This window comes from Panthera pardus, unplaced genomic scaffold (genome assembly GCF_024362965.1).
Source record: "Panthera pardus isolate Hobbes unplaced genomic scaffold, ASM2436296v1 HiC_scaffold_11, whole genome shotgun sequence".
In the NCBI taxonomy this organism is placed as follows: domain Eukaryota; kingdom Metazoa; phylum Chordata; class Mammalia; order Carnivora; family Felidae; genus Panthera; species Panthera pardus.
In genome coordinates, this window is record NW_026526666.1 from 62157488 (window position 1) to 62173732 (window position 16245).

The 16245-nt window shown below is 50.0% G+C and overlaps 1 long non-coding RNA gene across 2 annotated transcripts; it reads right to left on the reverse strand.

Annotated features, from left to right (window-relative positions):
- Nucleotides 1-3415: 3415 nt before the first annotated feature.
- Nucleotides 3416-14861, reverse strand: LOC109266813 (uncharacterized). 2 transcript variants are annotated; one of them, XR_008419479.1, is made up of 5 exons: nt 14776-14858; nt 14012-14248; nt 11196-11331; nt 5053-5153; nt 3416-3723 (listed from the first exon to the last, which is right to left on the reverse strand). It is a non-coding gene; the product is annotated as an uncharacterized LOC109266813 (long non-coding RNA). The 2 variants fall into 2 exon arrangements; XR_002079878.2 differs by having other exon boundaries at nt 14012-14861.
- Between the last annotated feature and the right edge of the window lie 1384 nt (nt 14862-16245).

Genomic DNA, 16245 nt, shown 5'->3' on the forward strand with positions numbered 1-16245 from the left:
TCTGCACGTGTGGATTTTAAAACTAAATGTGTGCCAGGGAAAGGGGGAGCAGTTAAAGTGAGTTCTCAAGATCACCCTTCATTTGTCCCACGCAAGTGAAAGAGTTGAAAGGCCAGTCTTTTAAGCTTTTGTCAATCACAGAGCCCTGCGTTAATTAGATACCTAATATGCGTCAGCCCCAGTACTCAGCACACTGTGTATGCTCTCTCCACCGATGCAACAGCCCAGCCCGATGCTCACCACCCTGCAGATGTGAAGACCAGAGAACAAAGTGCCTTGCCCAAGATGACACAGCTAACAAGTTGCTGAGCAGTATGTGAATACAGATCTGCCTGTGGCCAAAAGCCACGTTCTTCGAGGCCACAACTCTAACACTGAATACCTATTATGCTCTCAACGAAGGCTAAGTTCCTTGGAGAACAGCAAGACAAATCAGGTACAAGACTTTCTGTTCCCCGGGTGATTTGAAGAACGTTTTCTTCATGGAAAGTAAAAGGATGGGGTAGGTGTCAGACTTAGGATCAGAGAGCATGGGGTGCTCTGCCCCCTAACTACCCCACATCCTTCTGCACTTTTCTGTGCCTCTCTGGGCTTCATTCTCCTCACCTATAAAATAGGAACGGCACCAACGTCCCAGAATCACTCAGAAGATTAAAAGAAGGAGAGGGGCGCCTGGGTGCCTCAGTCGGTTGAGCGTCTGACTCTTGATTTCAGCTCAGGTCATGATGCCAGGGTCGTGGGATCGAGCCCTGCATCAGGCTCTATGCTGAACATGAAGCCTGCTTAAGATTCTCTCTTTCCCCTTCTGACCTTCTCCCCCACTCATGCTCCCTCTCGCTCTCTCTCCCAAATAAAAAATAAAGATAAGAAGATAACAGGTATAAAGATGCTATGAAAACTCTCCAGTACAGGACAAAAGTCAACATTGTTTTCAGCTACTCTGGAAGCCTTGCTTGTGTTGTTCAAATGCTCCACTAACATCCATGGGGACAGTGAGCCAAGCACATTTGCTCCCCTGGGACAAAGGGAGCGCAAATGGTGTCTCCTGACGATGTTCCCCACATGTGAAATCCCAGAAGCTCACACGCCCGAGTGCTGGACCATCTGACCTTCCAATGCCAGATGGCAGATGTCAACAGCTTCGTGGCGCTCTGTAGGCCCGCTTCTGGCAACAACAATTTCCGTGTGGATGGCATTTCAGAGTTAACAGAGTACTTTCACACTCGCAAATTCTTTGGAGCGCCTTGGAACCCAGCAACATAGGGAAGATAATTTGCATATGAGGCAACTGGGGTCCCAAGGTACCAGGAGGTACCACAACTTGCCCAAGGACTTCCATATTAATAGGGAGAATCCATACTATATAAGCCATGTCTCAGGCCTGTACCTGGGTCTAAAGTTCTTTCCATTTCCTGGGTATTCACCACCTGCTACAGAGGAAACTATGTATGTTTGAGGCCCAGGTTACAAAACACAGCACATGAACCCTACTCAGTCATTCAGTAAATGTTCACTGAGGATCTTCCCCTGCCCAGTCCCGTGCTGGGCCCTGCAGAGACCAGTGGGCCAGATGCAAGGCCTGCTCTCCAGGGACTCAGTCTGCTGGATCACAGGACCATGGAGTGAGGCTCTGCTGTGCCTCTGTGATCTCTAATTCTTACAACAACACTGCAAAGTGTACATTTGCCCCAAATTTAATAATGGGCAACGGAGGCTCAGAGACACTGACTGATTGGTTCAAAGTCACTCAGCCCATAAGTGGCAGGTGTAGGATTAGATTTACGAAGTCTTTTGGATGCCCAATCTCAGGCTCTTCCTCAAGAACACACAGGATACCTTGACATGTCTTCAACACATAATGTCCGGAGAGGGGCCAAGATGGCGGAACAGCATGGAAGTCTTCTGCTTCTCTCATCCCCAAAATGCAGCTAAATCAACGCCAAACCATCTTACCCACCTAGAAAATTGATCTGAGGATTACCACAACAATCTGCACAACTTGAACCACAGAACTCGGCAGGTACACTGTGCAGAGGGGTGAACTACGGGAGAGAGAAGCCGGGGGGGCAGGGAGCTGTTTTTGCTGGACAAGACAGAGGGGAAGAGTACAGGAAAAGCATTCCCCCCGAAAGCAGCTGGAGAGAAAGAGAGTGGAAACACCCATAAAGGGCTGAACAATAAAGGGAGAAAGGGGAAAGGAGGAAAGAGAGACTCTATAAACAGGGGAGGGCAGAGTCTGAAACTCCACAGCTCGGTACCAAGCTGGACCCAATGTCCGGAATAGAATTAGAAGTGCCACGGCACCCACTGGGCTTAGTTACATGACATCAAGCGACGATTCAACTAATTTATTTCTTCTTTTGCCCTCTAGGCTGGTGATTTCACGCAATCATAGAGCGTCAGAGAAAAAAAGGGCATCTAGTTAAGTTAAACCTCCTCACTGTACAGATGGGATAGCTGAGGACGAGAAAGCACATCTTGCCCAACGTCACAGAGCAACTTAACATCAGAGCTGGAAATCAGCATACGTACGTCTGCATTAAAGCCCCAGTTATTTTCACTCCATCGTGTTGTGGCTGCCCAGCCTAAGGTCTGGCATTTCCTTTCACATTCTTTTTTTTTATCTGGAGAATACCACCTGCTTCAGGCAGAGACGGACTGCAGTTCGTCTTTGTGCGTCCCGTGCCTGGAGTGCAGAGTGATGCCCCTCCGTGAGTGTGTGATCACTGAACGACAGACGAAATGACCGTAATTATCCCCATTATACAGATGAAGAGACTCAAGGTTCAAAGAGATTAGGGTACCTGTCCAAGATGACATGGCCAAGCCATGATTCACACCTGGTCTTCTGGCTCTGGAGGCCCTACATGGCTGCTGGCCGGAGGGCGTACGAAAGGCACCAGCCCCCTGGCAACCTGAAAAGCAGGCACGGCATTGGGACCCTGACCTGCACCCTCTTCGTGTTGGAAAGAGCCCTGAGTGTGGGGGTCCTGCAGAAGGACCAGGTGCTGTGACAAGTGTGCAGGGTGGAAAAAGATCCGTCCCAGCAAGGCCCCCCTTGCAGAGGGGCCTCGGGCTCACGTGGCCAAACCAGTCCCACATGTTTGGAAGTGAAGAGCCTTGCTGGGGGCCAGGAGAAAGATCCGTTCTGGGGGTTCTGCCAGCCCTGGAGATGAGGCTGCCAGAGGGAGGTCAGGACAGGGGAAGGACAGATGTGTCCAAGCCCCTGCCAGAGGCCACGCTGGCCCCAGTGAATCCATTCTCTAACCAGAGCCGTAACTCTATTCCAAGCCCAGGCGTTCCAGTTCCCAGATTAGACTGTGGAAAAGTGGTTCCATGTGGACTCTTTAGCTCGGCTGCTTCCTCAGTCCCCGCCCCTGCCCCCCACCTCCAGCCCAGAATCGCAGGGAGGCCATTTCGTGTCAACACGAGGATGTTGCTCTTTATTTTCTTCTCTCTTGAACCCATAAAAATAACTCTGCCAGACCCAAGTATCCGTGTGAGCTCCCAAGAAGCTGGACTGAAACATGTTTGCACGTCGGGACCAAAGCAATCCCACATGTGGCTGCTGAAACGGAGTGTCCTCTACGTGGCAGGTGGCTGCCTTCTTGAATCTCACGGACGATCACGGAAGGAGGAAGGGACCACATCTGCACCCCGTCCTCTGCTCTTCAAATGGCCCTTCTGTTTGATTTGTCGTCTTAGTTTTGCAGATGGAAAAACCTAAGGCTCAGAGAGATGGGAACGGTTCAGTCATTCGATCACTCCGCACTCTGCAAATGCGTATCATTTCCACCAATGCGCTCGGTGCAGATTTTTGTAGGGAAAACCCTTTCTTTTCTGCTTTATGAAAGGATTCACTAATGGATTCCCTGGGGTGTTCCATGCAAAGTTTCCCAAAGCGTATAAGGTAAAAGACTAATTCTATGAGGGCTTAATAGGCATTTGGGGAAGTCTATGCACAAATTAACCTGGAAATCACTGATTAAACAACACTTCCTTAGGAGATCACTGATTAAAGAAACTCAACAATGCAGGATTTTCTTAAGTATGGGCGTTTTCAAAGTTTGTAATTGGCTAAAGTATATTTGAGTCTCCCAGCAGAGTATAAAGCATGCAGTCTTTTCCCAAAGTTATGAGCGAGAGTTCTAAGAAAAACTGTCTTGGAAACACTTCCCCAGTATATTTGGTTGACTCATATGAAATTGCCAACCCACGGCTGTTTTTTTATCCACAAAACGGCATTTCCATATGGTTCAACCTGAAGTGCACAGCAGGGTTTTTCTCAAGTGTTTTGTGACTCCTTTATCTGATTTCATAATGTGATGGGGTTCGTAGGCCCCGAGCCCCTTAAAGGGTACTTGACGTGTTGCCTTTTATGTGCTCACTGTTAGAGCTGGAAATGGTCCTGGGGAGGGGTGGCCCAGAAGGCTACTCTCTGCCCAAACCTGTGCCTGTCCTTCCGTACTGAAGCAGCCACGTAAGTAGAGGCTGTCTTGCCAGAGCTCGAGCCCCCAGGTGGGTGTGGGGGCCGGGGGCCGCTATGGAGAATGAGCACAAGGATACACGTGACCGCCAAGCGGAGGGAAGAGTCAGGTGTCTTCTCCATCCTCTCCTTGCCCATCTTCTGGCCGAACACATAGATCTCCAGAGTCCCAGAGGCTGGCAGACCCACAAGAGGGAAGGGAACTCAGTCCTGATTCACCGCCTGGTGGAAAGCCACCCACCAACTAAGCACACCTATGTTGAACCTTTAGGTGAGGGAGAAAGAAACGGATTGCTTTAAGCCACGGAAGCTTGGGAGGTGTTGTTGACATCGCGGAAGGAAGTGTCAACGTAACCAACACAGTAAAGTTGGGAGCAGGTGGTGAGAGTGGCCGTCCAGGGCCCTGAAGGTGGGTAAGAGGATAGAGCAAAAGAGGACCACCCTCAGCAAGGCTCACACGACAAAAGGGTCACCAGCCAGGATGGCCGGACCGGGCTCACGCGTGCAGAAGCTCTCTTAGTCAGTGTGGGCGGCTACAACAAAACGCCATCGATGGAGTCACTTACAAACAACAGGCATTTCTCCCTCATAGTTCCAGAGGCTGGGAAGTCCAAGATCAAGGCCCTGGAAGATTTGGTGTCTGATGAGAGCCCATTCTTTGGTTCACCTGGTAGAAGGGACAAGACATCTCTTTGGACTCCCTTTTAAAAGGGCGCTAATCCCATTTATGAAGACCCTGCCCTCATGACCCTAATCCCCTCCCAAAGGCCCCAGCTCCAAATACCGTCACACTGGGGATGTGTGATGAATGGGGTGGGGGGAGAGCGGACAGGGGAGACATGACATTCAGTGCTTAGCAAAAGCCAATGTCATTTGTAGGAAGCATAATATGAATGGAATGCTGGGCTGATCATAGGGCTATTATTCAAAACACTAAGCATCGGTTGAGACCCTGACACCTTCCTCCCACTCATACCCCCCGTGTCCAATCAGGCCCCACAGAGTTCTGGGGATTGTATGTCCTCCATCCTATGACCCTGTCTCCTCCTCATCCCTTGTGCCCTAAATACACGGCCTCCTTCAGATCTCCCAAACACCAGCCTCACACCAGCCCCTCTAAAGCTGCACATAGGAAGATTTCCAAGGGGTTTTCTTGGCATTGAAAACCTAACCATGGCTCTCCCTGTCTAAACCCTTAAGCAGATCCCAGTATCCTCAAAATAAGTCTATGCTTATGGAGTAAAGGCAGAAGAGGGTGAGCTTTGGAGGCAGACTCCTCTGGGTCTGATCCCTGACCTCCCCACCTCCCCACCTGCATGACCCTGCACGCGGACCTTATGCTTTTGATTTTCCTTTTCTTGACCAATAAAGTAGATCACACCACAATGCCTTGCATGTAGAATGTCCTCCTCCTTAATCAGCATTCTTGCTTTCCCGTGCATGGAGCAAAGGACACTAAACATGGAGGTGGGAAGCCTGATTCGAGGCTGACCACTAGCACAGCACTTGCACGGAGTAGGTGCTCCAGACATGCACCTGCCAGATGGGTCAATGCCAAAGCCCTGACTCCCTGTCATGCATGGCTCTACTCCAGCTGCTACACTTGGGTTCCTTTCCAGGCAGGAGAAGGCGGTTGTTACCGGAGAGTGTGCTACACTTTGCTGTCTCTGCCATGTCCGCGAGGTGTCCCCTAAAGAAACTTCTCTGCCCATCGGAGAAGCAGACTGGGTCGCACTGGGCACGCAGCCCTGGGGTCTACCAGCTAATTGGCCTCTAAATCGGGCAGGCAAGATCTTACAGTCCGGTCTGCTAATCTTTGAAAATGAGACACAAGGGGAAACATTTACCTCCCCAAAGCACACATCTGCTCTGCAGTTTCTGAGGATGAGCCCGCGGAGAGACAACTCCCTCTACGAGGGCTCCCAGGAGAGGCCAACAATGTGTGCGGCCTTTTCCCATGAAGGAAGGGCCAAGTTCCCAGAGATGGCCCCCAGTCACCCCTCCCTCAAGGATCATGCTAAGATCCTCCTAACACACCTGCTTTTCCTTCCTCGGGCCTGGGACAAGTCCTGTCTCCGAGGTGGTTCATCCCATCCTGATCTTGATGTTCTAAAATAACATTGTATCCATTTCAGCCTCAGGGTCCTTAGGGTGCATCACAGTGGCCCCTTTATTCTACTTATGCTCTTCCACTAACAAAAACTATGGGACAAGGACAGGGGAAGAAGTGGTTCTCACACTCATACGAAAACGCCACTGGGCAGGTGGTTGTTGCATATAGCAGGAAGCGTCCTCATTCACCATGCATTTTCAAACCATGGGATAACGCCATCGCGAAGTTCCAAGTAACCATATTTAGACATCGAATTACCAACTGGAGACCATAGCTACGAGGTCCCTTCCTTGCAACTGGGAGTGGCCATGTGACTGAGTGCAACAAAAGGATACATAACACAGAAATTTGTTGGAGGGTTTCTGGGGGAAGATGTTCTCTCCTGATAGAGAGACGCTGTTCTGGCATCTCTGGCTGCCCCTTGGCCTCCTGTCTTTTAAAAAAAATTTTTTTTAATATTTATTCATTCTTGAGACAGAGAGAGACAGAGCATGAATGGGGGAAGGTCAGAGAGAGAAGGAGACACAGAATCCAAAACAGGCTCCAGGGTCTAAGCTGTCAGCACAGAGCCCGACGCGGGGCTCGAACTCACGGACCGCGAGATCATGACCTGAGCCGAAGTCGGACGCCCAACTGACTGAGCCGCCCAGGCGCCCCCTGGCCTCCTGTCTTTGAAAAGAGCCCTTTGAGGACTATTTAAGGTGAGGTGGCCCTATTTAAACCATGAGGCAACAAGCCTAAAGACAAAAGCCAGCGTTCTGAGAAAGAGACACAGAAGGGTGGGATGAGGCTGGTTTGGGGTTATTTGTTTTGTTTTGTTTCGTGTGTGTGTGTGTGTGTGTGTGTGCTTTTGTTCTGTTTTGTTTGTTTGCCACTGAACCAGACCAGAACCACCTACTTCGCAAGCCATTGTTAGGCAGGTACACTCAAAGTCTCTTAACGAATGCCTCGTGCGTTATCAGCCCACAGTATTTTAATAATACCTTGGGACATGAGAGGACCACAAGGTGAGTAGACAATTCAGGGGCTAAAAGTATAAAATAAACCTTTACAAAAACGGGACAATATGTAAGTGAATGTTTAATATTATCAATACGGGCCCTTGTGAAAGCCTCTGTTTGTAGAACAGGAATAATAATATCTGGTGTGGGTTTGTTCCAAGGATTCCGCGAGTTAATACAGGCAGAATAAAGTTAAAAGTGCCAGGCACAGAGCAAGTACTATCTAATAATAACTATCAAGTTAATCAGTAAAAAATGTAACTTTCTTTAATAAAGAGTATAAGTCTGGGTACCGGATTTGGAATCAGAAAACCTGGCTTCTGGAGGGACACTTCTCCTGTTTGATCACAGATCAATGTTCATGGCTATTTCAGGACCATGAAATCTCAATACAATAGAGGCCCCTGGTCAAAGCGTGTTGAAAGTTTGATAAATCATATGAATTCTGAGCTGTCACATGTTGCCAATTCAGTAATGAAATAAATGTATCACTGGAAGTCTAAAAAGGCTTTAAAAATACGCCTGTACATAAAATGGAACATTTGGTTGTGCAACTAAGGAAGAGCCTGGAAGTTTTTAAGTAATTTCATATGAAATTGATTTTCCTTTCCTAAAACAATAGCTGGACAATGACAGTATGAGCACAAATGTAGAAGAAGACAGAGAAGATGGACAGTGCCTAGGCGGGTCCCCCCAATGCCCTGCTGATGTGCCTCTAGGTAAGTCCTTTCCCATCCCCGGGACTCAGTTTCCTCGTTTGTAAATTGAGTAGTGTAGGACACAACAGCCCTTATCCCATCTCCAGTCCTCAGCTGTGGGACCAGAAACAAGGGACTTACTTTCTCTGAGCCCCACGAAATGGGAATGAAAATTGGGAATGAAAAAAAGAGCAACTTCACCGGAAAGCTGTGAAGGTCAAATGTCAGAACACGTGAAAACATTCCAGGCACAGGGTAGATGCTTAATAAATGTTGGTTGGAGCCTAGTACGTTGTCTATCCCAGTCCCAACATTCTGTGGTTCTGTATAAAGTGGGGCCCATAGAGGCAATGGCAAAAAAGAGAGGACGTGTTCTTTGTCCCACAAAAGCATGCCCCAGACAGGATGGCTTGGGCCTTCCCAGGTGGCCAGGGCTCCCTTGTGAATGGTCCAAAGGCCCTTGGCCAACGTTTAGCACGAGAGACATTTATTAGACCCAGGAGACAAAGACGGTCCATAAGGTCCCCTGGGTTCTGGTATAAGGAATGTTAGACAATAGACACGGGGAAGGTATAAGCTATGAGAAACAGACTTCTACAGGACGTCATCAGTGCCTGTGGGTCTATGACCAGAATTCCCACAGTCACGAGGTCAGGTCGGGAAGCCAAGATTGGACATGAAAACATTCACTAACGGACTCACCACCTAGAAAAGTACCCTCATTCATACAGCACCACACACACTCACACACACTGACTCTCACTGTTTGACACGAACAATTACGACCCACAAAGAAGTGGATGGGATGGGCAGAGCGCTTCTCCTTTATGGTCAAATGTGCCACCTCTAACAACACGAGGAACGTGCAATGCAAATGGCCTTCAAAGTCATACTGAAACATACAAAAGACGTCAGATGTCACGAAGTCAGTGAAAGTGATCTAAGGATCTGCGTGGATCACAGGCAGAGTCCGTGATAAATGACCAGTTAGCCACCAAAGCCAAGAAAATCAAAAAGGATGATCTCACAATAGATGTCTCGAAGGAGAGTGTTTCTAACGTAAGTGAAGATCAAGGAAAAATTAATGCGCCTTTTACTCTATTTACACAAACCACCCTTTTGATCACGTTGCAAAAGTCAGAAGTAAACAACACATTTTGTGCTCGCATACAATGGTATCAGGAAAACCGTACCAAAGGAACCAACATTCGCTTTGTTCTTGACTCACCGTAAGCCTCTCACATGTGATGGCAACGCAATCTAAACTTTGTTAAATGCAAAACAAAATAAACATGATGATAATTTTTGTTCGTTCTTCAGAATAATTTCTAATCACACTTTTCATCCTTTTCTACCATTCACTATGAAACCATAGTCCTTATTTTTAAGTTTACTAATTGTATGTGACTAATTTCAAATATGAGGACCTCTTTTATATGGTCAGACGAACAAGAACCAACTCTACATTGAATCCAGCCCTGGCTGGGCTCCGGGCTCTGAGGATCTGAGGATGAGTACATCGGACAGAGGAAACAGCTTGTACCAAGGCTCTGGGGCAGGAAAGCCTTCGATGCACTTGAAGCGGGGAGGAAATGAGTAAAAGGAAGAGCGGGACAATACGAGTGACAGGGGTCAGCAGGGATCAGCTCAAGCAGGGCTGTAGTCCCTGACAGGGAGTTAGAGTAAAAACTCGAAGTGCCCTGGGAGGTGACCAAAGAGTATGAAGCGGATGCTCTGCCCGGAGCATCTGGTGGATAGAGATGCCCCTCCAGGAGACCAGGCGGCAGCAGCAGATCTGGAAGGTGATGCTGAGCTCGTGGTGGGAGGGACAGTTTGAGCTGCCTGGAGCCTTGCACGTGCACACGCCCAGCGGGCATTAGATCCAGGGTTCCGAAGGTGGTCAGAGACGTATGACCTTCAACTGTGCCCCGAGGACAAGGACTTGGGAATTTTCAGTATGGAGGACACAGCCGAAACCATGCTTATGAGTGCAACCCCCCCCCCCATACACACACACACACAAAGAGAACATGTAAACCCACAAACGGAAACTCCCGGAGGAGCTGAGAAAGACTGTCCCCTCCTCAGATGACTCAGGCTGCCTATTGTTCCCAGATCTCCAAGCAAAACAGGAGACTGTGGATGGAAATGAGAGAACACTTTTATGGCAATGGAATATATCTGTGTGCCCTCTCCACGTCAGAAGGCTAACGTGTTAATCAGCTTGGCTTGTCACATGTCGCCGATTCCCCAACGAAATAAAAGCTCTGATTTTGATCTTTCAGGAAAAACTTGAATGGGTCAAAATAAGCTTTTTCTCCTTGTAAACAAAAGAAAGTTCTCTGATTGTGCAACTGGGTACAAGGCCAGCCAATGTTAAAGAATCTCATATGAAACCACCCTCCCCCCCCCCCACCCCCTCTCCACCTACCGGACTTCAGCCCTAAAATAATACATCACATGTTAGGTGGCAAAGTTGAGTAAGAAAAGGAATAAAATGGGTGTCAGGAGACCCAGGACCTAACTTTTGCTCAGCCATTGACAGATGTGGAGACCCGAGATAAATCATTTCTCTCAATACCTCAGTTTTGTCATCTGCAAAATTAGGGGGGAAAAGGCGGGGGGAGTTATGTTTTAAGTCTCTTAACCGTGTTAAGGGCGTGCAATTCTATAAATAGGCAGGTTAGTGGGCCTCTAAGTCTCAGCGAACTGCTATAATATCCCAGGCCCATATGTACCTTTTCTCATTTTAATGTGCACGGCATCCCTACGAGGCAAGCATTGCTGATGCCAATTTGGGGATGGAAAGACTTAAGGTCCCTAAACGGCCAGTGTTAGCGTGGACAGAATTCGGGCTTTGGTGTCAGAGAAACCTGGGTTTTAATCGATTGTAATACTGTGCCAGTAGTCAATGTGTTGCCTCTCAGCCCCGGACTCACCCTCATTGGCCGGCTTCGTGATGGCGTTGCGGGACCCTGGGAGCAGTTCTCCTCTGCCAGCAGGTGGAATGCTAGGCTTTGTCAGTAGAGGGCGCTAGAGGGACACACATACACACACACACACACACACACACACACACACACACACGAAGGCGGCTCTGGTCTTCCTGGGTCCATTGGTTTGCCCTTTTTTTTTTTTTTTTTTTTTTTTTTATGCTCCTGGGGTGAAGAGCAGCCGGCATGGAAAGAACACCCAGCAGTCCCACTGGTGCACACACCTCAGCAAGTTTCACTGGCACCCCAAAAGGCAGCTCCTCAGCAAATAGCAGCCCTCTGGGGAACAGCTTCCAGGGGTCTCAGTCACACGCCAGAAGACGGATCCCCAGAGAGTGTTGTCTGCACCCCAGGGGCTGGTGTCATTGGAGGCGCCTCAGTAGACCTCTCCACCATCCAGCGGAGTGCAGCCACACCCGCTCCAGAGAGGTCTGAATCTCAGCCGGGGGGACCGGGGTCCTGGCCCAAATCTGTTCCTTCCTTGCATAACTGTGTTCATCTATTCACAACACTTCTGACACCAAGCGTGTAGGGGTTTTCCCACACCAGCCAATTCTCCCACAAGACTGCCTGTGACCAGATGCCAGCCGTAAGTCCCAAGTTGTCGCCCATACATCTGAGTAACTGGCTATAAATGGGGGACTCCCAAAACCCCTTGTGCAGGTTTGATCATGTGCTATGAGGGCTCACAGAGCTCAGGGAAACCCTTACTTATATTTACTGGTTGGTTATAAAAGATATCATGAGGGATACAGATGAACAGCCAGATGAAGAGGTGAGATCTGGGTGAGATCTGGAAGGGTCTCAAGCACAACATCTTTTGTCCCAGTGGGGTTGGGGTATGCCACCGTCTTCGCACGTGGATGTGTTCACCAACCAGGAAGTTCTCCAAACCCCATAGTTTAGGAATTTTTAGGGAGGCTTCAGCCCATAGACATGATCAAGCTTTACTCAATCTCCAACCCTTTGACCCTCCCTGGCGTGTAGGGCGAGGGGCTGAGAATTCCAAGCTTCTAATCATGCTTGGTCTTTCTGGTGACCAGGACCCATGCAGGAGCCCACCAAGGACTGTATCATTAGAACAAAACACACTCCTGTCACCCGGAAAATCCAGAGGATTTAGTAGTTGTGTGGCAGCGGCTCCTATCGCCTCCATTTCTCAGGAAATTGCAAGAGTTTTTAGGAGTTTGGTGTCAGGATCTGGGGGCAAAGAGCAATATATCTATTTCTTATTATTTCACAGGTACCCTGCCTCAAGCCTAGAGGTAGAGACTCCGTTTCTGCCTTCTTTAGTGTTATCTTTACCCCTTAGTAGTTAAGATTTCCTGTCACTTTGCAATTCTTTATATAAGACTTTCCCTATTCAAATTCCTGTGTGGCTTCTACCTTCGGACTGGACTTTGATATGCTCGGAGAAAGTTACTTACCGTCTCTGAGTTTCGATTCTATCTTATGGAAAATGGAAATAATAATAATCCTTCTCTGATAAATTGTCATAGAAAATTAGAGCTGTTGTAATGTTCACCAGTTGGAAGGTGTTAGTACAAGTACTCAGTGATTGAAGCTTTTTTTTTTTTTTTTTTTTCATTAATTTATCCAAGGTCTGGATAAATTGTCAGCAGTAGGTGAGCGGAGGGGCTGGTGCCCGCCCACCCAACCAGAGGCAGCCCATGACTGGGCGTTGCAGTGGTGCTAGAGCCCGCCCACCCAACCAGAGGCAGCTCATGACTGGGCGTTGCAGGGGTGCTAGAGCCCGCCCACCCAACTAGAGGCAACCCATGACTGGGCGTTGCAGGGTGCTAGAACCCGCCCACCCAGCAGAGGCAGCCCATGACTGGGCGTTGCAGGGGTGCTAGAGCCCGCCCACCCTACCAGAGGCAGCCAATAATTGGGCGTTGCAGGCGTGCTAGTGCCCAGCGACCCCAAATTCAGGGCTCCCCCAGGGGTGACTTGGCTCCGGAACTCCTACACCAGCCTGGCCAAAACTTTCTTAGAAGTGAGGTGCGGTCTGAAACCTTCTCGCCACCCCTCACCTTCCTCCCCCTCTGTTTTCCCAAGTGACAGAACTGAGTCACGTCTGCAGGCTCCCCGTGCCTAGTAGGCTGCTCTCTCCCCTGTATCCTTCACAAGCCTTTCCCCAATAAAGCTCTTGAACTTGGCATCTGCCTCTCAGAGGATCTGAACCGACATTTCCTCTTAGCTGATGTTGTGTTCGCAGATGATCCCCAAGTAAGACGCCTGTTTTACTTCCCACTGCAAAGGAGCCATCTGGGAGGACCAGCATGTGTATACTGAAGCCTCAACTTCCCTGTTTTCTCTCTCTCTCTCTCTCTCTCTCTCTCTCTCTCTCTCTCTCTCAGATCTCACCTGGCTCTCTCGACTTCCGTCATGCTGACCGCTCCCCGCATCTAATCGGACACACACACGGGCAAGCGCACACACATGTGCACACACGAGCCACGCACACTGCTGTCTCCCTCCCAGGACTCGTCATCCTCCCCCACCTCTTGCAACAGGCGGGGCATGGCCCCTCAGACTTATCCCGAGAGTCTCTCTCCCACCCCAAACTGCCTGCAGACAGCTCCCCGCAGCCTGCACCCCCCACTCTGGGCAGGACCGGAGCTCCAAAACGCAGCTTCCGTTGAGCTTACCTCCCTCGAGGCAAAGCCAGAAGGGGCCCAACAAGGCACCCTCTGAGGGACCGTTGCAGAAATCCCTACCTTAAACAGTGACGGGGACCAGGGTGGGAGAAATCCACATAGCTGAGAACAAGCACCAAATCCAGGAGTGGCAGAGGCATGTCCCAAATGAGTCAGGGAGTCAGGAGCTCAGGATCCAGAATGAGTGGCTCAAACGCAAGAGCAGAGCTTTCCGAAAGATTGTCTCAGGCACAAATAGGACCAGCGTAGGGTCTGGTGAGGGTCTCGGGGATGAGGCCAGCCTGACCTAGAGGGAAGCTGGGTTGGATAGTCACTGTGCCGCACTGCTCAAGCCTCAGCCCTCGGGTTGCTCTGGAGGGCAGGTGGCTACCCAGTGTCCCCTCAGGTGAAGCCCCACATGGACCTTCCTCCGCTACATTGGCCTCATTTGCTCTACTGGCTGTCACTTCAATGTCCCGTTTGTCCTCTGTTCCCTGCCACAAGCATCTCTCCGACTCCTTCCGGATGCTGCAGAGGGCTGGACACGGACGCACAGCTCCAGGCACTAATGGGTTAAGTGCTCCTTTTTTCTCCCAGACCTTTTAACAACCCCACCCCCAAAACACGTGGCGGGGGGGGGCGTGGGACCACATCTAGGCCCTTCACCATTGCCTCCCTGGCCACCTCCACCCTTTTTACTCACACAGCCACTCAATCCTTAACCAGCCATGGCTTTCTCCCTTTTTCTAGTCCAAGCCCCTGAGGCCCCTGTAGGGCTCAAGGTCAAGTCTATGTGATCGGAGGTAAATGACTTTCCTGCTCCGGACCTCAGATCTGCCTCTTACATGGATGAAGTGTATCCTCTCTAGATCATCCCCCAGGGCCGTCCCAAGTGGGGAATCCCATAGCCACTTGGCTCTATAATCCCATGGCCACTTGGTCCCACGATCCCGTAGCCACTTGGGTCCCAGTATCTCTCGTGCAAACACTGCTTCTGTTTTCCCTTTCTTGTTCTCACAATGGGAAAGGGGCCATGAGGTCAGGCCACATCACCCACCTCCTGGTGCCCATGGCCACCTACAAGCTCTCAGTAAAGAGACTTCCTGTCCCGATATAAAGAGGACTTCCTCCTCCCCCCACTGCTCTCTTCTACATTCTGGTGGCTGGGACAGTGGCCTCCCCACCAGATTCACAGGAGATGAAAGACATCCTGCCCCATCATCCCTACTCAGATGCAGACCTCAGCACACACTGACAGCGACACATGGGTCGCACAGCTGCTCGGTCTCTCACAGACACACAGGCTCGCCCTCCCTGCCTAATATCCAGTCCTTTCCTGTCTTCAGACACACACAAGCCCTCAGTGCTCTGGCTCACATTCCTTCTCTCTCTCTCTCTCTCACACACACACACACACACACACGCACACACGCACACCCAGACCCAGCCCTCGCCGTCATGCCCAGGCCCTAGGGCACTACAGCCAAAAGAACGAAGACAACGATGTTGCCTAGGCACTGGCTAATGTTCTCAGGTGATAGAACACGCGAAGAATGCCCGCCAGCGCCCGGTCTGGAACAGAGCTGGCGAGGGGCTCCGAGGGAGAAGGGGGGTGTGGGAGACGCCGAGCCAGCAGGAGCAGCACTGTCTTCCTCCGGCGCGGGTGGGAGAGGCTGGATCCCTGGATCACTTCTGTAGCCCTCAGAAAATGTATGTACCCCCTCCACTAAGGGGACATTTCCTTAGCCACCTTCCTCATTCTAGCATAGTAACCCACATTGCTGCATCCTTATTCTGAGTTAGGGGCTGTGAGAAGCACGGGAATAAGTGAGTGAGTGTTCACTTTGACCTCACAAAGTAAATGTTGCCATCACTGTTTCCGCAGAAGAAAAAACCGAGGATTGACTAAGAGTAGTTCGTTTATTTAAGGATTAATGTTTTATTTTAAATTTTTTTTAAGTTTATTTTTCAGAGAGAGAGAGAGAGAGAGCATGTGCACGGGGGTGGGGAGGGGCAGAGAGAGAGAGAGAGAGACACGGAATCCGAAGCAGGTTCCAGGTTCTGAGCTGTCAGCACAGAGCCCGACACGGGGCTCGAACTCCTGGACCGAGAGCTCATGACCCGAGCGGAAGTCAGACGCTTAAGCGACTGAGCCACCCAGGAGCCCCAAGGATTAATTTTTTCAATTAATCAAGAATTTAAAGGAGCTTGCCCAAATTCACCCAACAGGTCAGGAAGGAGCTGGTATTCAACCTGTGGGAGCCCCAAGCCCACAAGATTAACCCCCAGGCTCCCTCACTCCGGGACGTGACCAG